The sequence below is a fragment of the Antrostomus carolinensis genome, unplaced genomic scaffold (assembly GCF_000700745.2).
Source record: "Antrostomus carolinensis isolate BGI_N321 unplaced genomic scaffold, ASM70074v2 scaffold38680, whole genome shotgun sequence".
NCBI classification, from domain to species: domain Eukaryota; kingdom Metazoa; phylum Chordata; class Aves; order Caprimulgiformes; family Caprimulgidae; genus Antrostomus; species Antrostomus carolinensis.
In genome coordinates this window covers 9,342-9,596 of record NW_010288369.1, presented here as the reverse complement: position 1 = coordinate 9,596, position 255 = coordinate 9,342, and positions in this window count along the sequence as shown.

The following is a 255-nucleotide window of genomic DNA, read 5'->3' as shown; positions in this document are numbered from 1 at the left end:
GGTGCAGGTGCAGGGTGCAGCACGTGGCTGTGTGTGGCCATACGTAGCGTGCAGCCCTACACAGCATTGGGTTGTACACAACTGGGGACCATACACAGCAGATGACCATCCAGAGGCATCTGGACAGGCTGAATCGATGGGCCAAGGCCAACTGTGTGAAATCCAACAAGCCCAACTGCTGGGTCCTGCACTTGGGTCACAACAACCCCACGCAACGTTACAGGCTTTGGGGGGAGGGGGTGGGGGGGGGGGTGG